The sequence below is a fragment of the Euphorbia lathyris genome, chromosome 4 (assembly GCF_963576675.1).
Source record: "Euphorbia lathyris chromosome 4, ddEupLath1.1, whole genome shotgun sequence".
Lineage (NCBI taxonomy): Eukaryota > Viridiplantae > Streptophyta > Magnoliopsida > Malpighiales > Euphorbiaceae > Euphorbia > Euphorbia lathyris.
The window spans coordinates 29192474-29217588 of NC_088913.1; the positions used below are offsets into that span (position 1 = coordinate 29192474).

Genomic DNA, 25115 nt, shown 5'->3' on the forward strand with positions numbered 1-25115 from the left:
TCTACATGTTCATCTTTCCGATTCTTGACCATTTCCTGTCTTTCGAAATTTGTACCTTGCAAGAAGGATCAAGAGGGAAACCACAATATTTGTAATATGAAAATGTGAATGTTGGTAGCTGAATACTTTTTTTAGGTAAGCCTACCAACATTCACAATGGAAGCAAAATATTAAGACAATAACATCACCATCGTTATTCATAATAGAAAGGTAAGAACTCTTACACCATTTTGCAAGTGCTTAAAAATACTTGATTTACCGAATCACTTGATGTTGATACGCTAATTGTGCAGCCGACATCTCCTCTTTGTCGTCTACGGTTGAGGTAGAAATATAAGGCAAGCTTCATTTCTTGCCTCCTTGTGTATCAGACTTCTACCTCTATTATCGCCATTAGTTCTGTCTCAATTGTCATTATTGGGTTGCTTTTCCTTCTCCCTCGGGATGAGTTCGAAGTTGAAGTTGAAACCCAAAACTAAAAACCCCGGGTTTTTCCATCGATGGTCTTTCAATCTGCCTCCATCAAATCTTTAGTTAAGCTCATATTTCACCGATCATAGTCTTCGTAGGGTCTGATAGGGACTCCTCGTTGACTCATGTTTTAGCTTACTAATAGAATGCCTCTTATTTGGTTGGACATGTCCACAGTTTGCTAAAACTCTTGCTTGTTACTTGTTAATTGTTGGACTCATTTGCTTAATACGCTCGTTTGACTCGAGCTTCATAGGGCTCCATTACCTGCATAAAACACATCTTGTACAAAAATATGTCCTGCATGGAATATATTCTACACCAAAACCATGTTCTGCAGGAAACTGCATCCTGCAAGAAACACGTCCTGTCTAGAACATATCTTGTCTAGTGTTGAGACTTCTCGCATTCGTCAAACTTATTGGGGCTTCCAACACACCAAACCACGTTCATTTTCTTATTGAGGCTCCTCACTTTCTCAAGTTTATTGGGGTGTCAGTACCTGCACAAAACATGTCCTTTTTGTACATGAGTTGTTTTGGGGGCCCCCTCCACAGAGCTCATTACAAATAAGGATCATTAGTAAAAAAACGTTCATTTGCATCGCTGCATTTGCATCGGCCATTTCTAACACGCGATGCAAATAACTCATTTGCATCGGTCCTTTAATATGGACCGATGCAATTGTTTTTAGGTATAGCATTTGCATCGGCCACTTAGAAGGGGCCGACGCAAATACATGTGTTATTTGCATCGGCCCCTTCTTAAGGGCCGATGCAAAAGCCCCTTTTTATGGTTCAGTGCTCGCTCAATGAATGGCCATGTGTTTCTAGTCCCAACAAATATTAGTGTTTGTCCCAGCACATCACCACTTATTTTAAAAAATATAATATTATTTTATAATTTGAGTTTTTCTTGTCTCATTTCCGCCTCCATCCACTTTGTATCTTCGTTCTTCCTCAGTTTTTCATTTTCGCCTCCACGGTCTTCTTCAATCTTCCATCTCTCGTCGACCGCCAGACCCTCTTTGTCTCAGTTCTCCATCTCTTGCGGACCGTCGTAAAACTCTTCGCCTCAGTTTTCCAGCTCTCGCCGACCGTTGTAACCCTCTTCTCTAGTTCTCCATCTCTCACCGATCGTGAATCGCCTAGTTCTCCATCGGTTACCTCAACTCGTAACTGCTATAAGTCACCTCAGTTCTGCACCGGTCACCTCAACTGAACTCGTAACTTCTATAGGTGGGTTATTTTTATCTTTTTATTTGTAGATCTGTCTTAATTAACGTTCAAAAATCTCGTAGAAAAATTGAAGTTCTAAATTTGAACTTTAACTCTGCTTGAGCTTGTTTATGTTCCTCTGTTTAGCTCAAAATATTTATTCATTTTCATCTTAATTTTATAGAAAAATTATGCATTATGTTTCCGAGTTAGCGTCTGTTTCCATTCTGGGATGTCTTGTAAAGGTCGATTATTGTGTTTTAGGTTGCAGAAAAATTGGAGGTTTTCACCAAGGGTGGCGACTTCTGAATTGCAATTGGTCAATGGTGGGGTTTTTTTTTTACTTGTTGGCGAATATCTGGAGTCTTTTGGTTAATAGTGGGATTTTTCAAAATGGTCCATCATGCAGAAACATCCTAATATGAATTTTTTCTCCAGTTCCTTCAATTTACCCCATAAGGTATTTCAACTGAATAATTGTAAAAAATTTCATGCAAGGTGATGTATCAATTTTTATTCTTTACATATAAATCCATTAGCATTCTGATCTTTTGCATAAAAAATACTTGATTATAGTGTTTTCAAGATTGTCAATTGATTCTGTTAAATCACTAGTTTAATTAAGAAATAGGTATATTCCCTTATCCATTCAATTTATTTCTTTGGTAGCATGTGAAACACTAGTTTTTCATAGAGAGTAATTGTGTCAATGTATTTTTTAGCTCAACTGGTACTTAATGATTGTAATTTATCATATGAAGAATCCCTTTCTATGGGTTTTTTTCATGGTCTTCAACTTATTCTTTAGCATATAAGTTGCTTTTGCAAATGCTCTGGAGCATAACATTTAAGAGGAAAAAATTACTTTGACTTGCATGTGAAACTTGAAGTATATATGCCTTTTGAAATAGTGCTAAATAATTTTTGTTCTTGTGTTTTTTTTTTTAATTTCAAGCTTAATAAAGTAATGAGCTGAAGTTCTCTGCCATTCAGATTTTTTTGAGACTTTCCTTTTTCCTCATTTTTTTATACTAGCTATACTGCCAAGTTTTCACTTTGTGGTATACTGAGATGCTAGATGAGCTGGGTGACCAACAATGGCTCTCCATGACTCCCCGTATCCCATGAGAAGTTGAAATTGGCATTCCCTTGCTACTTGTCTTTTCCTTAATTGAATTGCATATTTAAGTTTCATCAACACATATTTTGAATGTGCATGGCAGTTATGACATTTAACTTGAATGCCCTCCATGGGATGCATCAGATCAAGAAGGGTTTTTAGGCAGGAGCATGAGATTCTAGTAATGCCCATGCTTTTATGAACTACACCATCAAAAAGGGACACAAGATAGATTCATGGGAATTTGGTGTAAGCCTTGTACAATGTCTTTTTTTTTTATTATTTGTATAAGAACTCTGACATCAAACCTTCACTTGTAGCACCTGGAGGATTTTTTTATAAGCCGTGGTATGCTAAGTTTCTTCAACTTTCTGGCTCACGCATCTTCAATATTATGATTCATCACATATACAGCTCAAGTCCAGGTAGGCTGCTGTTGTGCCAAAATCATTTCATTGTGAATAAAATGAAGAATATGCTTATGATGACTGGTATGTGTTGAAATATTACATATGTTTCATATAAGTTTAAAACACAGTTGATGTTATACGCAATGCTATATAAGTCTTCTAAATCACGGTCTTATTGGTCACTGCTATACTATACTTCCTTTCATGGATTTTATTTGTTTTGCGAATGTTATACGCCTTGCTTGACAGTATCTTGATGAAACTAAATTGCTACTTTAAACTTAAGACCAACCTTAACAATGCATTTACATCTTATGCTAATACACAAACTCATCTTCAGTCTATACAGGACATGTTTAATGATTTCAAGAGTGGACTCATTTTTTAGAGCATCCAAAGCGCATAAATGAACGCCAACAACGGATGGATCAATCACTTCAAGGTTTGCATTTGTGTGCTAATGTCGATGAGGTTAACAAGCTTCGAGGACGATCGATGGATATGGAGACACAAATTGGTCAATCTTTAAGGCAAATCCAAATCACTCTCGATCGACTTTACGACTTGATAGATTGTTTTTGGAAAGAGGGTGGATATAAACCCACAGTCCCCATCCTAATTTGATTTTAGTACATTGTTATATATGCTCATTTTGGTGATTATAGTATATGTCATGAATGTATAACTTGACTAGTTTATTATTATGAGACCTTAAGAGTATGTGTATAACTTTAATTGTTGCTTCGAAATGTATTTCTTTTATTTATTAATTATATGTCTGTTTTAGTAATTATATTGTTTGTTTTATCATGGAAAAATATATGTATAAAAAAGCTGTCCAGAAATTCACAACAATGTCAGTCACTAATCCGAAGGTATAATGTTAGTTGATGAAGTGAGCTTTCAACTTTTTGTCCAAAATTTGGTTGTAAAGTCGTCGGTAAAATTTGCAACCGGATTCTTTGCAACCAAACGGTAGTCTCTGACAACATTGACACATAAATCTGAAGTTGGATATTGAAACCAAATAATGGTTGTAAAAAAACGGTTTGTAATTTTGCCACCTACATAACAACCAATAAATTGGTTGCAAACTTTGCTACCTTAAAGTTAGATTTGGTTTCAAAGAGTTAGCAACCTAGTAATTGCCAACCGATTCATTTTGGTTGCTAAAGGTAAAAATCTGGTTGCAAAAACGTGTTAGAGACCAATCTAGCAACCAGATTTTTGGTTGGTAATTACTGTTTATCTTGTAGTGTTATCATCGATTACTTAAAAATGTAATTTTAAATACTTTGTTTTGTAAAAAAAACATACCACATACCTTTATTTGCAAACTTTTAAACCATAGACCTCTATTCGCAAACAAGACAAACCACGGGCATTTTTTTCGTACTTTGCCCATTTTTAAATTATGTTGGGTTCCTTTTGTCAAAATGGGAGTGTTTCAGAAAATTATAATATTCTCATGTTGTGCTATTAAATTGCACCTTCTGACTTTTAATACCAAACAATAAGGAACAAATGAGACCTAAAACTCCAGAGATTCTGATTATCAAAATAATATTAGTCTTAAAGAAAATTTACTAGAATAGCTTGACATGTCACTTTTTGAGTTTCAGTGTGTAGGCCTTTCCTAATAGTGTCATTCTTCCTTTTATTAGATGTTGATACCAACTTCAGGGTTTCTTCCATCTCCACCATAAAAAAAAAGTGCACCTTAATATATAACTCCTTCACATCCTTGTGATCCATGTACGATATTAAAAAAATTCTCAATAACGTGGTTTCCCTCAAGTTTTTCCCGCATATAATTCGTTTCAGGTCTCTTCATGGTTTCTCTCACGTTTTCACGCATAACTTTTTACCAACTCCATTCAAGCAAAATTTTATTTTTATGCAAAAATGTTAGATATTGTTATATATGTTAATATTCTCTCTTTATGGTATTTCCTATTATAATTACCTCTAGCATAATTATAGGAATTATACCATAATTGTATTGTATTTCCTATTATAATTACCTCTAGCATAATTATAGGAATCATACTATTGTATAAATACCCCTTTCATGATTAATAGAAAATCAAGGGATTCACAATCCAACATGGTATCAAGAGCCATTCTCTCTTTCTAAACCCTAAATTGCCGATCCTGCCTCCCCCCTTTTTTCTTCTCTTTTCCAGCTGGGTCTCTCCCCTCGCTGCCGGCGATCCTCCCTCCCTCTACCGGTGCTGTTTTCTCTCCCCTCACATCCGTTCCACCATGACTGATAAGGCCACCCCTCCCCCCCTCACCCCGCCCTCACCATATCAAATATCTCCACCTTCATTAAAGAACCACTTGAATCTACCACTAGCCAATACATTACCTGGTCCGAACTCTTCAAAATTCATGCTGCCGCCTTTCAAGTTCTCGACCATATTATCCCATCCACCGATGACAAATCTGAAAATTCTTCTTCGGTTATGAAAACAAAGGATCCCGGCTTATGGGCTCGCATTGACGCAATTGTTAAACAATGGATTTATGGATCCATATCGCGAAGCTTGCTTAACAGTATTCTTGTTCCCGACGCCACCGCCGCTCAAGCTTGGACTCGTTTGGAGGAATTTTTCATGACAACAAAAATTCTAGAGTGTTATACCTCGAACAAGAGTTTTCCAATGTGAAAATGGATACGTTCTCCGATGTGAGCTCGTATTGCCAACACTTAAAGTCTCTTTCCGATCAATTAAGCAACGTTGGATCCCCGGTTTCCAATGATCGGTTGGTGCTACAATTACTTTCGGGGCTCACCGATGCTTATGATAATGTCGGTACTCAGATTCGACACCTTGAGCCTCTACCCCAATTCAACAAAGCACGTTCGATGCTTACTCTTGAGGAATCCCCTCGGAACAAGAAAACGGCCATTCAACCCAACACCGCTGCCCTTAACGTTGTAAATAGCCCCCCCTTGCGGGCAACTCCTCCCTGCCGACTTCTTACCATCCGGCATCTCAGCGGCACTCCGGCGGTTACCGCGGCGGACGTCACGGAGGCCGGCACACCCGCGGCAGATTCCAGCACGGTGGTGGGGGCAGACACACCTCTCGGCTATGGCAGCATCATCCATCCTCTTGGTAGCCGGCACCCTCCTCTTGGGCTTATCCTCCGTGGGCCTCTTCACCTACATGGGCCGCTCCTCCGTGCCCCTACACCGTTTGGCAGTAGGCCCGTCCCCAAGTGCATTCTCCAGCCCCGCCCTCTCCCATGGCCGAATCTCCTCAAGCTGGGCTGTTGGGCCCGCGTCCTCAACAAGCCCATATAGGCTATGAATATTACCCGACCAACATTGAGCAGGCCATGCATACTTTGACTATTCAACCACCTTCGGAGGTGTGGCACATGGACACTGGCGCTACGTCGCACATGATGGCGGATGCAGGTACACTCACATCTTACTTTAATAAGAGCACCAATTCTAATATTATTGTTGGTAGTGGTCATTCCATTCCGGTTGTTGGCTCAGGTAATGCATGCTTAAATCATAGCTCCAAACCTCTACATCTAACCAACGTTTTACATGCACCCAAATTAATTAAAAACCTTATCTCTGTCCGCAAATTTACTGTTGATAATAATGTGTCTGTTGAGTTTGATCCTTTTGGTTTCTCTGTGAAGGACTTGCACACGGGGAGGCATATCATGAGATGTAATAGTGCTAGCGATCTTTATCCTGTCTCGTCGACTACATCACCAACTCTATCTTATGCTTTTTCTGCATTCTCTAGTAATATTTGGCACAATCGTTTGGGTCATCCAGGGCCCAAAGTTTTAAATTCTCTTCGGAATAATAATTTAATTTCTTGTAATGGTTCATCAATTGATTCTATTTGTCATTCTTGTATTTCTGGAAAACAAGTCAAACTTCCATTTTATTCCTCTACTAATGTCTCAAGTATGCCTTTTGATATTGTGCACAGTGATGTTTGTGTTGGTCCCTTATAACGTAATAAGTTAGTTCCAAGGGGGGGATAAGAACTATTTAAAATTTTAGTACGTTAAGGCTGACTTCTTTTTCTTTGAAAAAGGATTACACAGCGCGCTGAGTTAATTAAGACACTAGCTTAGTCAACTGGTGACTAAGTCAGCTTCTTTCTTTGAGTCAGGAGATAGCAATTGAGTCTATTCCTGAACTCAGATACTCAATGCACACAACTCAGCGTGACCTCTTTACTTGGTCAGTTTTGTTTAAGCAAGCAATATATATATATATTAAGGAGTTTAAGGTTAGAAAGATGTTACTCAGCAGATTTATCCAGGTTCGGCCTCTAAGCCTACGTCCTGTCCCCGGAACACGTTATGAGCTTTCAAATTCTCTACTGAGCTCTTTAACAGTAGAGCATCAAACCTTTTACAACTTAGAAGCTGAGTATAACAAGAGTACCTTCCTCTATACCTCTACTCACTCCTAATCTCTCGCTGAGTACTATAACCGAGTACTCAGCCTCTCCTTTCTAATCTCTAGAAATGATAAAGATTTGTCCTAAACAACAATTGCTAAGACACCTTAGATGATTAGATAATCACTCTAGACTTTTACACGAAAGATATATAATTTGGTGTAAGAATTTGCTTTGCTTTTCTTCACAGAACTTGAGTAGAATTTTGGTCAGCGTAATGGCTTGATAATGTTCTGTGTTGAAATGAAGCAACTGAAGGGCACCATTTATAGAGACGTCTGAGACATCAGTCATTTTGAATTTCGAAATAACCGTTGGAGGGAAACGGCTTCCTGTCGTTGTCACTCAGTTTTGCTCAGAGCTCTCGGCCAATCAGATTTGAGTATCTTCTGTCCTCGGTCAGTGTTGAGCAGCTTTTAGTCAGCTCGGCAGAATGTCTCTCCATTTATGGTAAGGTCAACTAGACAGCGTCCTGTGTCTTCTGAACTTTACCCAAAGTGGAAACACTTTGTCTGGAAGTTGTTCTTGCTCAGCTGCTATCTTGTACTCTTTGTCGATTCAACTCAGCAGCTTCACTCCGAAGTTGTTCAACGAAGGTCTTCTAGATCCTTCTCTTGCTGAGTTGTGTTTTGATCATAACGACAACGTTTTGCACACGCGGGCCGAGTTGTCTTGATCTGTTTGACTTGGGTTTTGACTTCCGTATTGGGCTTTAAGTCTTTTAGTCTTTATGTCTTATAAACAATTTAACTCAACATTGAACAAACACATTAGTTAAATAAATCAAAGCATTTAAACTTAGTGTGTTTAGAATATATTTAAATTTACTTAGATAATTTTGTCAAATCAAAATCATGTGGAAAGGTGTTTCAACAAACTCCCCCATTTTGATGTTGGCAAAACTATTTAGCGAGGAACTCAGTGTTGAGCTCCCCCATGATAGTTGACCTATTATTACTTAGCAAACTCCCCCGTCAGGGTTGAGCTACTGACTTAGTTTTAACTCTAAACATTCTAAGGTTTAATCGAGTAGGTCTAAGGTCAGTTTTCAGATATAGGTCAGCTCATGGAACATATTCTATTTGACCCAGTATTAAGCGGAAGGTTTATCATTCAGAGAGCGCTGAGTAATTGTTTTGTTCAATGGGTCTTATTAGACAGTGTTTTATAAGCATACAGGACAATGTCAAACATTTGATCAACATAGGATACAATCAACAAGTATTATAGACAGTAAACACAGTTGATGTAATTGAAGATACATAATAACATAATACTCAGCATCATATGAAATAACTCAAGTTAGGATAAAAGATGCAAGTATTGTATTAAAGTAAAGTAGTCAGCATACATAGCAAAAGATGAGCATAAAAGAACATAGAGACTACAGACTAAGTTAAACAAAAACTAAGCTAGCCTATTTCTACTTCTTTTTCTTTTGCTTAGACTGACTGCTTCTAGGAGCCTCCTGCTGAGTTCTAGCTTGTTCTTTCTCCCCCGTTTTGTCAACATCGGGAGGAGCAGGAATTCTAAAAGAGTCGGTTAAGACTGCGACGGTCAGTGCGCCGGACAGCTCCTTAAGTTTATCGGCACTTTCATTGATGCCGTCAAAAACAATAATGCCTTCATCCAAGACATCTTTAGGTATACCTAGTTCAGCGGCGCTGAGTAAGCTCATGATGTAGGCTTGAGACTTACCTACCCAAGTAATTGTATCTGACAGCGCAGCAAACGCTTGATGAAACGTCTTCAGCAGAGCTGAGTCATAGTATTGGCGCTGGATATTATTATGACACACATGTGTGAAGGTCCTTTGGGTAGTGACCAGAATCTCATTCTGCTTCATCTGGTCAGTGTCCATCTCCTGTTTATTTAAGTTCAGCAAACGAACTGCGTCGCTAATTTGCTCCACCGAGCATTGAGAGTAGGAGGCCAGCTGATTGTTGGTCTTGATTTGCTCAGTGTGAAGTTGGGCAAAGAGCATCTTAACTTCATCAGAAGTTGCATACTGAGTATTCGCAGCTGACAAGGTCTGGAATTGGCCTTGAAGAGTGTTAAGATGTTGAACAGTTGTCAGTTGGATCTCAGCCAGCTTAGTTATTGAGTCCTGCTTGGGCTGATGTGATTGAATTGAGATCATATCACTTAGCAGATCCTTCAGTCCTTTAACCTCATTTAAGATCTGAGTGACCTGGGACAGCTGAGTTGATGCATTGTTACTAGACCCAGCAATAGGTTCAGCAGATTGATGAATGTCCTTAATTAATGACTGCACCGAGTTGATGAGTTTTCTACCAGACTCGGTGGCATGCAGATAGTTGAGGGATTCATCACCATGTTGCCTAGTTTCCTCAGTATGACCAATTTGTGGAGGAGTCAGAGTTATGACAGGGTCAGTGACTGGAAGTGTGTTTTCAAGCTGTACTTGGTTTTCTGGAAGAGAGGATTGATCGGCAGTAGTGATGGTCGGTGAAGTAGTAATCCTAATGCTGTCAGTGATGATTGGTGCAGGAATATTCTGAGTCAGCACAGTGCTTGAGGCAGCAGTATTGACGAGAACTTGCTCGATTTGGCTCGTTGAGTTAGCGGAAACATTCAAGTCGGCTTGTTCCCTTTGTGAAGAAAAAGAGGCTTGCTTTTCAAGAGAAGCTTGTTGAGAAGAAGGGGTTTGCTTACTGAAAAACTTCAGCTTCAGAGAAGAAGGATCTTTAGTCGGCTTTTGAACAGGCAGATCGATGACTGTTTTCTGACTTGCCTTTACTAATCTTCTTCTGCGAGGAGGAGTGGGATCAGCTTGGATAGATTCTCCTGAGTGAGAAGGAGAAGTTTCTTCTTGATCAGCATCGGGCTGATTAGCTTGTACTTGTACTTTATCTGCAGCCAACTCAGTGTTAGTTGGGTCAGCAGCTTCCTCTTCACTCGCTGTTTCCTCCGCGTCATCCTGATCGCTGTCTTCTTCTTCTTCTTCCTCATCATCCTGATCTGAGTTATCTAATTCTTCTTCCACCTGAGTGATGAAGTGATCATCCAGTTCCACATCATCTTCTTCATGCTCAGCTTCAGTTCCTTGACATTGTGTGAAGTGAGAGTCACCAGGAACAATGATGTCAGTGGGGATAGCATCAATAGGGGTCAGTTCTGAAGACTTTTTCTTCTTCTGAGGTTGCTCATCAGCATCTGTTCTTGCCTCTATTTCAGGCTCATCTTGCCTTCTTCTCTTCTCGGCTGATTTAGGTCTCTCCTGACCTTTTTGAGAAGCTGACTTTAGCTTCTTGCCCTGAGGCTCAGCCTTCTTTGAAGGAGTCCCAACAGCTTTCCTCTTTCGGGCAGCTGGAGCCTTTGTCCTTTTGCCCTTCTTTAGGACAGTTGTCTCCTCATCAGCCTCATCAGTATGTTTGCCTTTCTTAATCGGTTGGTCATATTTCAAGGCACGCAGCACAGCAGCTGTGATTTCAGAGCCTTGGGCCTCAGTTTCCTCGAACAGGTCAACCTGCTAGTCTTTGAGGATTCTAGTTATGAGTGAGCCCAGCCTAAGAGTTCCAGTGCTCCTCTGAAAGCCAACAATTAAGAAAACTGGCATATTGATGGGCTTGTAGGTCAGCATATGCCATATGAAGCATTGCTCGAAATTTGTCGCTGAGCTAGTGCAATTAATCTTGGGGTAGATGTAATTGGTCAGTAGATAGTGTGCCATTTTTTGGTGCTGGCCCATTGATGAACTTGAGATTTCTCCAGAATAGCCAGGGGGTTTGCAGAAGGTGGCTATATACCCAGTTCCTTCATGATCACCAGTTCTCCTTATCTTTGTTCCCTCATTTTTCAATTTAAGCAAATTGGCAAGGTAGGTAGGGTTGATGAAGATTGTTTTCTCCTTTACCACGGTTACTAGGTAGTCCTAGTTATCGTTAGCAACCCGTAAGTTGTGGTAGAATTCCCTTACTAGGTCAGGGTAAGTGGGATCTCTAATGGAGAATAGCTCGGTCCAGCCATTCTTCGATATCCATTCACAGAATGGTTGCTCGGTTGTTACGAAGGCCTCAGAGAACCATCGTGAGAAGTCTATTTTCCACTCTCTAACGTCTGCGAAGACTTTGGTGTAGGTTCTGACCTTGGTCGGCTTTCCCTTAGAGGAGGTGGCTTGGCCAGCTTTGCCTTTGCTCGGCGTAGTGACCTTTGTAGCTTCAGGCGAAGTAGTTTGCCTGGAAGGTTCATCGGAACTGGTCTTAGGATGATCGGCACCGGAGATGTTAACGGAAACCTTAGTCATAGTTTCAGAGAAAGATTGGGAAGTTTTGAGAGTTTTTAGAGAGAGAATGCTTATGCCAGAAAATTCGGTAAGCGTAAAGAGATAACAATGGGGATTTACCCATTATTTATAGCGGTGAAAAGTGGATCTTATCGAATCCATGTGTCAGTTTTGCCTTGGGATTGTCAACCGACAATGATCCTGGCTTTTATGACACATTCGGCGCATACGTCATCCTAAGTGGCTATTCGCGTGCACTAGCATTAAATGCAACGGATCTTATATTCAGCGTTTAGAATACTAGGTGTTTTATATTTGGAGTGGTCAGTTTTATGCAAACAGATGATTTCTTAGCTTGAGATAACTACTCGGTGCCAATGTTTGCTCAGTATGTGATATTCATTCATTCAGCATTAATCACTCAGCATACATCTATTCACTCAGCAAATAATAGATCACTCAGCATGTTAATTCACTCAGCATGAATATATATTAAGAGCTGGAATTTACTGAAGAGGATTAAACATACCAATGGCTTCTCTCAGTATGCTGAACTGCTCATGAGCCAGTGGCTTTGTGAAGATATCCGCAAGCTGTTCATCCATTGGGACGTAGGTCAGCTTTATCTCACCCTTGAGTACATGGTCTCTAATGAAGTGATGTCTTATGCTGACATGCTTCATCCTGCTGTGTTGAATTGGGTTCTTGGATAGATCAATTGCACTTTTGTTGTCACATTTGACCTCGATTGTCTTTGTTTGAACACCATAGTCTTCAAGCTGTTGCTTAATCCATAGGACTTGAGCAACATAGTGTCCAGCAGCAATGTACTCAGCTTCAGTGGTAGATAAGGCTACTGACGCCTGCTTCTTGCTGAACCAGGATACAAGACAGCTTCCTAAGAAATGACATCCTCCAGAGGTGCTTTTTCGTTCTAGCTTGTCTCGTCCATAGTCAGCGTCAGTGTATCCAACGAGTGTAAAACCATGAGTGTTGGGATACCATAAACCTGCGTTCACTGAGCTTTGCAAATATCTAAGGATTCTTTTAACACCTATGTAATGATATTCCTTAGGGTTAGATTGATATCTAGCACAGTAGCATACTGAGAACTGAATGTCCGGTCTACTTGCTGTTAAGTAAAGTAGAGAGCCTATCATACCTCGATACAATTTGCTGTCTACTGACTTACCATTCTTGTCAACGCAAAGGACAGTGTCAGTGCCCATAGGAGTAGATATTGGCTTGCAATTTTCAAGATCATATTTCTTTAATATCTCCTTGGCATATTTAGCTTGACTGATGAAGATGCCATTTTTCCCTTGTTTGATTTGAAGTCCAAGGAAGAAGTTGAGTTCTCCCATCATTGACATTTCAAACTCAGTCTGCATTTGCTTGCTAAATTCCTTGCACATTGACTCATTAGTAGCACCGAAAATAATATCATCAACATATATTTGAGCCAGCAGGGTGTCTTTACCCTTTCTCTTAATGAATAAGGTTGTATCAGCTTTGCCTCTGACATAGTTTCTAGTCAGCAGGAAACTGGTCAGCCTCTTATACCAAGCACGTGGTGCTTGCTTGAGGCCGTACAAAGCCTTTTTGAGTTTATAATCGTGGTTTGGGAACTTAGGATCCTCAAACCCTGGAGGTTGATTAACATAAACTTCCTCATTTATAACTCCATTAAGCAATGCACTCTTAACATCCATTTGAAACAGTTTAAAGTTCATATAACTTGCATAAGCGCATAAAATTCTAATAGCCTCTAGCCTTGCCACTGGGGCAAAGGTCTCACCGTAGTCAATACCTTCTTGCTGACTCTAGCCCTGAGCTACAAGCCTTGCTTTGTTCCTGACTACATTTCCTTGCTCATCCAGCTTGTTGCGGAAGACCCATCTTGTTCCAATGGTCTTCTGACTCCTTGGATGTGGCACTAACTCTCATACATCGTTTCTTCTGAATTGGTCAAGTTCCTCTTGCATTGCGCTCATCCAGAATTCATCTTCCTCAGCATCAGCGAAGTTCTTAGGTTCCTGAACTGAGACGAAGGCTACGTTGCTGAGGTATCTCCTGCGTTGATTTCTTGTCATCAGGGTATTCTCAGCGGCATCAAGAATGGCACTCTCTGAGTGTCCTCTTGGTATCCTTATCTCCTTTGGTAGATTGATGTCTTGTGCTGTCTGTGTTTCAACAGTCTCTGCAGGTATAGATTGGTCAGTGAAAACAATTTGAGGTTCACTTTTACCTTTGGTCAGCCCTTGAGGGAATGACTCAATGGCTGTATCTTGATCAGCGAGTACTAAGTGTGGATCATCCTCGGTCAGCGGCTGGTATCTACCTGCAGGGTTAGTTTCATCGAACTCAACATGTACTGACTCTTCTAAGACTTGAGTTCGTTTATTGAAAACTCTGTATGCTTTGCTGTTTGTTGAGTAGCCTAAAAAGATAGCTTCATCAGCTTTTGAGTCAAACTTAGCTAGGCTATCTTTGGTATTTAAGATAAAACATTTACAGCCAAAGGCACGAAAGTATCCAATGTTGGGCTTTCGTCCTTTCCAAAGTTCATAGGGGGTTTTCTTTAGTATAGGTCTAACTAGAGCCCTATTAAGAATGTAGCACGCTGTGTTGACAGCTTCTCCCTAAAAGTACTTTGGAAGCCTATGCTCACTCAGCATTGTCCTGGCTATTTCAACCAAGGTTCTGTTTTTCCTTTCAACAACCCCATTTTTGTTGAGGCATTCTAGGAGCAGATATCTTCCTGCAGGGTTAGTTTCGTCGAACTCAACATGTACTGACTCTTCTAAAACTTGAGTTCGTTTATTGAAAACTCTGTATGCTTTGCTGTTTGTTGAGTAGCCTAAAAAGATAGTTTCATCAGCTTTTGAGTCAAACTTAGCTAGGCTATCTTTGGTGTTTAAAATAAAACATTTACAGCCAAAGGCACGAAAGTATCCAATGTTGGGCTTTCATCCTTTCCAAAGTTCATAGGGGGTTTTCTTTAGTATAGGTCTAACAAGAGCCCTATTAAGAATATAGCACGCTGTGTTAACAGCTTCTCCCCAAAAGTACTTTGGAAGCCTATGCTCACTCAGCATTGTCCTGGCTATTTCAACCAAGGTTCTGTTCTTCCTTTCTACAACCCCATTTTGTTGAGGCGTCCTAGGAGCAGAAAAATTATGGTCAATGCCGCTGGCTTCACAGAATTCAACAAACTGTTGGTTTTTGAATTCTCCACCATTATCACTTCGGATGTGAGCCAGTTTTAGGTCTTTATCATTTTCAAGTTTTCTAACCAAATTTGAAAATGTCTCAAAGGTCTCATCCTTGCTACTCAGCAAGATGATCCACGTGTACCGAGAGAATTCATCTACAATGACCAAGGAAAATCTTCTTCCACCCAGACTCAGCGGCTGGACTGGACCGAAGAGATCCAAGTGTAGTAACTCTAACAGACGCTTAGTTGAGACAATATTTTTACTATGAAAAGATTGTTTGGTTTGTTTTCCAGCTTGGCAAGCGTGACATAGTTGATCTTTTTCAAATTTAAGTTCTGGCAGTCCCTCAACCAATTGCTTTCTTGCTAATTTGGCCAGGAGGTCCATGCTTACATGACCAAGTCTCCTGTGCCATAGCCAGGAATTTTCTTCCTTTGAAACTAAGCATACAGTTTTTGAAAACTTTTTCTCCAAGTTCAGCATGAAGACATTATCAATGCGAGGGGCAGTTAAAATTAACTCATTAGTTTTACCCTCGTATATTTTACATCCAGTGTCATCAAATATAACTTTTCTCCCATTATCACATAGCTGAGCTACGCTGAGTAAGTTATATTTGAGTCCGCTGACTAGGGAGACTGACTCAATAGTAGGATTACCTCCAACGGTTCCTGACCCTACTATCTTACCCTTTTTGTTGTCTCCAAAACTTACGCTTCCTCCTCGTTTACGCTCAAATGTGATGAACTGAGTTTCATCACCAGTCATATGCCTCGAGCATGCGATGTCAATATACCACATCTTTGACTTCTCAGCACATCTCAGGCTTACCTGCAATGTAACTAGTTACTTTTAGGTACCCAATTCTTTTTGGGTCCTTGCTTGTTAGGTTCAACAGGTAAAGCATCATATTTAATTTTATGGCGGCATACTTGGACAGTATGGCCATTCTTTCAACAGAAGTCACAGCTGACCTTCCGTTTAGGATTTCTCACTAACTGGTCAGCACCCTAGTGCTGAGCGTGCCAGCACACCTTAGTGGTGTGTCCTTTCTTCCCACATAAGTCACACTGGACATTCCGCTGAGGATTCCATGTCTGTTGACCAGTACCTCGGTACTGAGTATTCAGAGGAATATTTCTTTTGTTTGGAACCTTTAATTGGTTCTGGAGAGTTGTGACGTCCTTTCTCAGTTTCTTAGAATCTGATTGGACTTCAGAGACAGACTTATGTATGATCTCCATGTTATCATGCAAAGTTGAGTTGTCCTGAAGAAGGAATCTGAGCAGCTTGACCTCTTCAACCTCGTCACAGCGCCTGCTGAGTGCTCTAACTTTCTTATTACACTTTTTGACAAGTGTGTAGAGATCACTCAGGGCATTAACCATTTCATTTCTGAGCTGGGGTAGTGATATTACCTCATTTGATTGCTCCTCGTCATCAGATGCGATGGAGGGGTCAGCATGCTCAGAGATGCATGGCTCAGCAAGTTCGTCAGCCATAAAACAAATCTTTGCTGACTCAGTGGCATCAGCTTCTGATGATGAAGACTCATCGCTGTCGCTCCACGTTGCCACCATTGCCTTTTTTCCGTTCTTCCTTTCTTTCCTCAGCGTGGGGCAACTTGACTTGATATGGCCAGTTTGATGACTTTCAAAGCATGTAATGGGATTTGAGTTGTCCTTCTTGTATTTGCTGTCGCTGGACTCAGCTTTATACTTATCAAACTTTCTGTAAGGCTTCTTAGAATATTTGTCATTCTTTCTGAACAGCCTTTTCATCTTCCTGGTGAACATAGCCATCTCTTCATCATCTGTTGAGCTCCCATCAGTGGAGTCAGCTTTCATGACAAGAGATTTTTGCTTCTTGTCTTTAGACTTTTCCTTCACCTCGAAATTCTTCATTGAGATCTCATGGGTCAGCAGTGAGCCGATGAGTTCATCATATTTGTAGGTGGTTAAGTCTTGAGCTTCCTCAACAACGGTCTTCTTTGCTTGCCAGTTTTTAGGAAGACTCCTAAGAATCTTCTTGACTTGTTTTTCCTCAGTGAAGATCTTCCCAAGTCTCTTGAGCTCATTGATGATGTTTGTAAACCTTGCATTCATGTCAGATATTCCTTCATCATCGTTCATTTCGAACAGCTCGTATAGTCTCATCTGCTGGTTCACCTTGGACTCCTTCACTTTGTTGGTTCCTTCGTAGGTGACCTCCAGCTTCTTCCAGATCTCTTACGCTGACTCACAACCTGATATCTTATTATATTCTGCAGCATCAAGCGCACAGTGAAGCATATTTATAGCCGAAGCGTGATTTTGTAGCTTTTTGAGATCATCCTCTGTCCATTTGGCCTCAGGTTTGACAACTGTTTGGCCAGCCACAACTTCAACAGGAACAAACGGGCCTTGGACTATTGAAAGCCATGCACTCATGTTTGTTGCCTGAATAAAGTTTTTCATCCTATTCTTCAAGAAGGTGTAGTTAGACCCGAAGAATAGGGGAGGCCGAGTAATGGACAACCCCTCAGGTAAGATCTGAGTTGTCTGGTTTCCTGGGAGAAACCGAGTGCTATTTTCAGCCATAGTGGGGATCAGCTCAAGGTAGTTAAACCTTTCACAGTGAGCTTTTAAGCTCTGATACCACTTGTTGGTCCCTTATAACGTAACAAGTTAGTTCCAAGGGGGGGGGATAGGAACTATTTAAAATTTTAGTACGTTAAGGCTGACTTCTTTTTCTTCGAAAAAGGATTACACAGCGCGCTGAGTTAATTAAGACACTATCTTAGTCAACTGGTGACTAAGTCAGCATCTTTCTTTGAGTCAGGAGATAGCAATTGAGTCTATTCCTGAACTCAGATACTCAATGCACACAACTCAGCGTGACCTCTTTACTTGGTCAGTTTTGTTTAAGCAAGCAATATATATATTAAGGAGTTTAAGGTTAGAAAGATGTTACTCAGCAGATTTATCCAGGTTCGGCCTCTAAGCCTATGTCCTGTCCCCGGAACACGTTGCGAGCTTTCGAATTCTCTACTGAGCTCTTTAACGGTAGAGCATCAAACCTTTTACAACTTAGAAGCTGAGTATAACAAGAGTACCTTCCTCTATACCTCTACTCACTCCTAATCTCTCGCTGAGTACTATAACCGAGTACTCAGCCTCTCCTTTCTAATCTCTAGAAATGATAAAGATTTGTCTTAAACAACAATTGCTAAGACACCTTAGATGATTAGATAATCACTCTAGACTTTTACACGAAAGATATATAATTTGGTGTAAGAATTTGCTTTTCTTTTCTTCACAGAACTTGAGTAGAATTTTGGTCAGTGTAATGGCTTGATAATGTTTTGTGTTGAAATGAAGCAACTGAAGGGCACTATTTATAGAGACGTCTGAGACATCAGTCATTTCTAATTTCAAAATAACCGTTGGAGGGAAACGGCTTCCTGTCGTTGTCACTCAGTTTTGCTCAGAGCTCTCGGCCAATCAGATTGGAGTATCTTCTGTCATCGGTCAGTGTTGAGTAGCTTTTAGTCAGCTCGGCAAAATGTCTCTCCATTTATGGTAAGGTCAACTAGACAGCGTCCCGTGTCTTCTGAACTTTACCCAAAGTGGAAACACTTTGTCTGGAAGTTGTTCTTGCTCAGCTGCTGTCTTGTACTCTTTGTCGATTCAACTCAGCAGCTTCACTCCGAAGTTGTTAAACCAAGGTCTTCTAGATCCTTCTCTTGCTGAGTTGCGTTTTGATCATAACGACAGCGTTTTGCACACGCGAGCCGAGTTATCTTGATCTGTTTGACTTGGGCTTTGACTTCCGTATTGGGCTTTAAGTCTTTTAGTCTTTATGTCTTATAAACAATTTAACTCAACATTGAACAAACACATTAGTTAAATAAATCAAAGCATTTAAACTTAGTGTGTTTAGAATATATTTAATTTTACTTAGATAATTTTGTCAAATCAAAATCATGTGGAAAGGTGTTTCAATAGTTTGGACATCTCCCACTTTAAGTTCTAGTGGTCATAAATATTATGTGCTATTTCTGGATGACTGCACCAATTTCTTATGGACTTTTGGTCTTGCACAAAAATCTCAAGTCTGTTGAAACACCTTTCCACATGATTTTGATTTGACAAAATTATTTAAGTAATGATAAAAATATTCTAACACATTAAATTTAAATGCTTTGATTTATTATACTAATGTGTTTGTTCAATGTTGAGTTTAATTGTGTATAAGACATTGAGATTAAAGAGCCCAAACGCCCATAAAGTGGAAGTCAAGCCCAAGTCAACACATCAAGACCATTCGGCCTAAGAGTTCAAAACGAAGCCGTATCAACTAAAATGACGACTCAGCAAGAAAAGGATCGAGAAGCCTTCGTGGCAAAAGCTTCAAGTAGAAGCTGCTGAGTTGGACGACAAAGCAGTCTGGACAGTGGCAGGCAATGTTCAACTTCTAGACAAAGTATTTCTACTTTGGGAAAAGTTCAGAAGGCGTAGAAAGCTGTCTCGTGGATTTTTCCTTAAATGTCGAAACATTCTGCCGAAGACTGACGAAGACAGAAGATGCGTGAATCCTATTGGCCAATGATGCTGAGCACGCCCAGAGTGACAACGACAGGAAGCCGTTTCCCTCCAATGGTTATTTTGAAATTCGAAATGACCAGGTGCCTCAAGTGTCACTATATAAAGGCCATCCATTTGCTTCAATCGATGCAGAACTTCAAGAAGTCGAAACGCTGACCAAATCCATACTCGAAGATTCTGTGAGAAAAGCAAAGAAAATACCTTACACCAATTTCCATATTATTGTGTAAAAGTCTAGAGTGATTTCCAATCATCTAAAGTGTCTTAGTAATCGTTGTTTAGGACAAACACTTTATCATTTCTAGAAGAATAGAAAGGAGAGGCTGAGCACTCGGTTATAGTGCTCAGCGTAGATATAGGAGTGAGTAGAGGTATAGAGGAAGGTACTCTTGTTATACTCAGCTTCTATTTGTAAAAGGTTTCGTGCTCTACCTTTAAAGAGCTCAGTAGAGAATTCAAAAAGCTCGGAACGAGTTTCGGGGACTGGACGTAGGCGGAGAGGCCGAACCAGGATAAGTCTGCTGAGTAATATCTTTCTAACCCTTAAACTCCTTTTATATATATTGCTTGCTATGAAAACTGACTAAGTAAAGAACTCACACTGAGTTAAGTTTACTAAGAAGCTGAGTTCAGGAATAGACTCTAAGTGCTATTTCCTGACTCAAGTAAAGAACAGACTTAGTCACAAGTTGACTAAGCTTGTGTCTTAAATCTACTTAGTGATGCTGTGTAAACCTTTTCTTAAGAAAAGAAGTCAGCCTTAACGGACAAAATTTTAAATAGTTCCTATTCCCCCCCTTGGAACTAACCTGTCACGTTATAAGGGACCAACAAGTGGTATCAGAGCTTAAAAGCTCACTGTGCAAGGTTTAACTACCTTGAGCTGATCCCCACTATGGATGAGAACAGCACTCGGTTTCTCCCAGGAAATCTGACAACTCAGATTTTGCCTGAGGGTCTGTCCATAACTCGGCCTCCTCTATTCTTCGGGTCTAACTATACCTTTTGGAAGAATAGAATGAAAAATTTCATTCAGGCAAAAAATATGAGTGCATGGCTATCTATAGTTCAAGGCCCATTTGTTCCTATTGAAACTGTTGATGGCCAAACGGTTGTCAAAGCTGAGACTAAATGGATAGAGGATGATCTCAAGAAGTTACAAAATCATGCTTCGGCTATAAACATGCTTCACTATGCTTTAGATGCTGCAGAATACAACAAGATTTCAGGTTGTGAGTCAGCGCAGGAGATTTGGAAGAAGCTTGAGGTCACCTATGAAGGAACCAACAAGGTGAAGGAATCCAAGGTCAACCAGCACATGAGGTTGTACGAGCTGTTTGAAATGAATGATGATGAAGGAATCTCTGACATGAACGCAAGGTTCACAAACATCATCAACGAGCTCAAGAGACTTGGAAAGATCTTCACTGAGGAAGAGCAAGTTAAGAAGATTCTTAGCAGTCTTCCTAAAAGCTGGCAAGCAAAGAAAACTACTGTTGAGGAAGCTCAAGACTTAACCACCTACAAGTATGATGAACTCATTGGCTCGCTGCTGGCCCATGAGATATCAATGAAGAACTTCGAGGTGAAGGAGAAGTCTGAAGACAAGAAGCAAAAGTCTCTTGTCATGAAAGCTGACTCCACTGATGGGAGCTCAACAGACGATGAAGAAATGGCTATGTTAACCAGAAAGATGAAAAGGCTGTTCAGAAAGAATGACAAATATTCTAAGAAGTCTTACAAGAAGTTTGATAAGTACAAAGCTGAGTCCAGCGACAGCAAGTACAAGAAGGACAGCTCAAAGCCCATTACATGCTTTGAATGTCATCAAACTGGCCATATCAAGTCAAGCTGTCCCACGCTGAGGAAAGAAAGAAAGAACAGCAAGAAGGCAATGGTGGCAACTTGGAGCGACAGTGATGAGTCTTCATCATCGGAAGCTGATGCCACTGAGTCAGCAAAGATTTGTTTCATGGCTGACGAACTTGCTGAGCCATGTGTTTCTGAGCATGTTGACCCCTCCATTGCATCTGACGATGAGGAATACTCAACTGAGGTAATATCACTACCCTTGCTCAGAGATGAAATGGTTAATGCCCTGAGTGACCTCTATACACTTGTCAAAAAGTGTAATAAAAAGGTTAGAGCACTCAGCAGGCGATGTGACGAGGTTGAGGAGGTCAAACTGAGTGGCCTTCGATATCTTCTCCAGGACAACTCAATGTTGCATAGTAATGTAGAAATTATGCAAAAGTTTGTCTCTAAGGTCCAATCAGATTCTAAGAAACTGAGAAAGGATGTCACATCAATTTAGAACCAACTTAAGGTTCCGAATAAAAGAAACATTCCTCTGAAAACTGAGTACCGAAGTACTAGTCAGCAGAGATGGAATCCTCAGCGAAATGTCCAGTGTGACTTCTGTGGGAAGAAAGGACACACCACAAAGGTGTGCTGGCATGCTTAGCACTGGGGTGATGACCAGTCAGTAAGACATACTAAACGGAAGGTCAGCTGTGACTTCTGTGGAAAGAATGGACACACTGTCCAAGTATGTCGTCATAAAATGAAATATGATGCTTTACCTGTTGAACCTAACAAGCAAGGACCCAAAAAGAATTGGGTACCTAAAAGCAACTAGCTATATTGCAGGTAAGCCTGAGGTGTGCTGAGAAGTCAAAGATGTGGTACATTGACAGCGCATGCTCGAGGCATATGACTGGTGATGAAACTCAGTTCATCACGTTTGAGCGTAAACGAGGAGGAAGTGTAAGTTTTGGAGACAACAAAAAGGGTAAGATAGTAGGGTCAGGAACCATTGGTGGTAATCCTACTATTGAGTCAGTCTCCCTAGTCAGCGGACTCAAATATAACTTACTCAGCGTAGCTCAGCTATGTGACAATGGGAGAAAAGTTATATTTGATGACTCTAGATGTAAAATATTCGAGGGTAAAATAAATGAGTTAATTTTAACTGCCCCTCGTATTGATAATGTCTTTATGCTGAACTTAGAAAAGAAGTTTTCAAAAACTGTATGCTTAGTGTCAAAGGAAGAAAATTCCTAGCTATGGCACATGAGACTTGGTCATGTAAGCATGGACCTCCTGGCCAAATTAGCAAGAAAGCAATTTGTTGAGGGACTGCCAGAACTTAAATTTGAAAAAGATCAATTATGCCACGCTTGCCAAGCTGGAAAACAAACCAAACAATCTTTTCATAGTAAAAACATTGTCTTAACTAAGCGTCCATTAGAGTTACTACACTTGGATCTCTTCGGTCCAGTCCAGCCTCTGAGCTTGGGTGGAAGAAGATTTTCCTTGGTCATTGTAGATGACTTTTCTCGGTACACTTGGATCATCCTGCTGAGTATCAAGGATGAAACCTTTGAGACATTTTCAAATTTAGTAAGAAAACTTGAAAATGATAAAGACCTTAAGTTAGCTCACATCCGAAGTGATAATGTTGGAGAATTCAAGAACCAACAGTTTGTTGAATTCTGTGAAACCAACGGCATTGACCATAATTTCTCTGCTCCTAGAACGCCTCAACAAAATGGGGTTGTTGAAAGGAAAAACAGAACCTTGGTTGAAATAGCCAGGACAATGCTGAGTGAGCATAGGCTTCCAAAGTACTTTTAGGGAGAAGCTGTCAACACAGCGTGCTACATTCTTAATAGGGCTCTAGTTAGACCTATACTAAAGAAAACCCCCTATGAACTTTGGAAAGGACGAAAGCCCAACATTGGATACTTTCGTGCCTTTGGCTGTAAATGTTTTATCTTAAATACCAAAGATAGCCTAGCTAAGTTTGACTCAAAAGCTGATGAAGCTATCTTTTTAGGCTACTCAACAAACAGCAAAGCATACAGAGTTTTCAATAAACGAACTCAAGTCTTAGAAGAGTCAGTACATGTTGAGTTCGATGAAACTAACCCTGCAGGTAGATACCAGCCGCTGACCGAGGATGACCCACACTCAGCACCCGCTGACCAAGAAACAGCCGCTGAGTCATTTCCTCAAGGGCTGACCAAAGGTAAAAGTGAAACTCAAATTACTTTCACTGACCAATCTACACCTGCAGAGATTGTTGAAACACAACTAGCATAAGACATCAATCTACCAAAGGAGATTAGAATACCAAGAGCTCACTCAGAGAGTGCCATTCTTGATGCCGCTGAGAATACCCTGATGACGAGGAATCAACTCAGGAGATACCTCAGCAACGTAGCATTTGTCTCAATCCAGGAGCCAAAGAATTTCGCTGAAGCTGAGTATGATGAATTCTGGATGAATGCAATGCAAGAAGAACTTGATCAGTTCAGACAAAATGAAGTATGGGATCTAGTGCCAAAACAAAGAAGCCAGAAGACCATAGGAACAAGATGGGTCTTCGGTAACAAGCTGGATGAACAAGGGAACGTGGTCAGAAACAAAGCAAGACTTGTAATTCAGGGATACAGTCAGCAAGAAGGTATTGACTACGGTGAGACCTTTGCTCGAGTGGCAAGGCTAGAGGCTATTAGAATTTTATGTGCATATGCAAGCTATATAAACTTCAAACTGTTTCAAATGGATGTTAAGAGTGCATTCCTTAATGGAGTTATAAACGAGGAAGTTTATGTTAATCAGCCTCCAGGGTTTGAGGATCCTAAATTTACAAACCACGTTTATAAGCTCAAAAAGGCTCTGTATGGCCTCAAGCAAGCACCACGTGCTTGGTATGAGAGGCTGACCAGTTTCCTGCTGACTAGAAATTATGTCAGAGGTAAAGCTGATACAACCTTATTCATTAAAAGGAAGGGTAAAGATACCCTGCTGGCTCAAATATATGTTGATGATATTATTTTTGGTGCCACTAACGAGTCAATGTGCAAGGAATTTAGTAAGCAGATGCAGACTGAGTTTGAAATGTCAATGATGGGAGAACTCAACTTCTTCCTTGGACTTCAAATCAAACAAGGGAAAAATGGCATCTTCATCAGTCAAACTAAGTATGCTAAGGAGATATTGAAGAAGTATGAACTTGAGAATTGTAAGTCAATATCTACCCCAATGGGCACTGACACTGTCCTCTGCGCTGATGAGAATGGTAAGTCAGTAGACAGCAGATTGTACCGAGGTATGATTGGTTCTCTACTTTACTTAACTGCTAGTAGGTCGGACATTCAGTTCTCAGTATGTTATTGTGCTAGATATCAATCTAACCCTAAGGAATCTCATTACATAGCTGTAAAAAGAATCCTTAGATATTTGCAAGGCTCAGTGAATGCAGGTTTATGGTATCCCAACACTCATGACTTCACACTCATTGGATACACTGACGCTGACTACGGACGAGACAAGCTTGAATGAAAAAGCACCTCAGGAGGATGCCACTTCCTTGGGAGCTGTCTTGTGTCTTG

At 40.4% G+C, this 25115-nt stretch overlaps 1 long non-coding RNA gene across 2 annotated transcripts; it reads left to right on the forward strand.

Annotated features, from left to right (window-relative positions):
* Positions 1–1360: 1360 nt before the first annotated feature.
* LOC136227754 (uncharacterized) lies at positions 1361–4011 on the forward strand. 2 transcript variants are annotated; one of them, XR_010688218.1, is made up of 5 exons: positions 1361–1709; positions 1953–2148; positions 2953–3057; positions 3129–3233; positions 3559–4011. It is a non-coding gene; the product is annotated as an uncharacterized lncRNA (long non-coding RNA). The 2 variants fall into 2 exon arrangements; XR_010688217.1 differs by having other exon boundaries at positions 1363–1709; positions 2912–3057.
* The last annotated feature ends 21104 nt before the right edge of the window (positions 4012–25115 follow it).